The following is a 426-nucleotide window of genomic DNA, read 5'->3' as shown; positions in this document are numbered from 1 at the left end:
GCGGGGCTAGGGGAGGGGCGCGGGGGGGAGGGGGGAGGGTGTTGGGGGGGAGAGGGAGGGAAGGGTGTTGGGAGGGGGAGGCCCGTTCACGCCCGGGGGGAGCTAAACAGGAACACCCCCCCCCACACCCGCTAATAATTAACCCAAGTAATTACTCTGCCCCCCCCCCCACAGGGGTCACCCCCACCCTGCTTCTTTGCCTGTCCCTGGGGGGGTTGGCAGGCACAGCTTCCCCCAGGGGCGCAGCCAGGCCGGGTCGCTGCCCCCCCCACTCAGCAGCCAGCCCCCCCACCCTGACGTGCCTCCCACCACCGGGGCACAGGGAATCGCCCTCCCCCCCCCCCCCGCGTGCCCCGTCCCAACCCCCTCCCTGGCTGCAGCCCCCGGCGGGCAGAGCGGGGCAGCCCTGGGCGGGCAGGCGATGGA

This window comes from Pelodiscus sinensis, chromosome 25 (assembly GCF_049634645.1).
Source record: "Pelodiscus sinensis isolate JC-2024 chromosome 25, ASM4963464v1, whole genome shotgun sequence".
Lineage (NCBI taxonomy): Eukaryota > Metazoa > Chordata > Testudines > Trionychidae > Pelodiscus > Pelodiscus sinensis.
Note: the sequence above shows the minus strand (reverse complement) of the source record.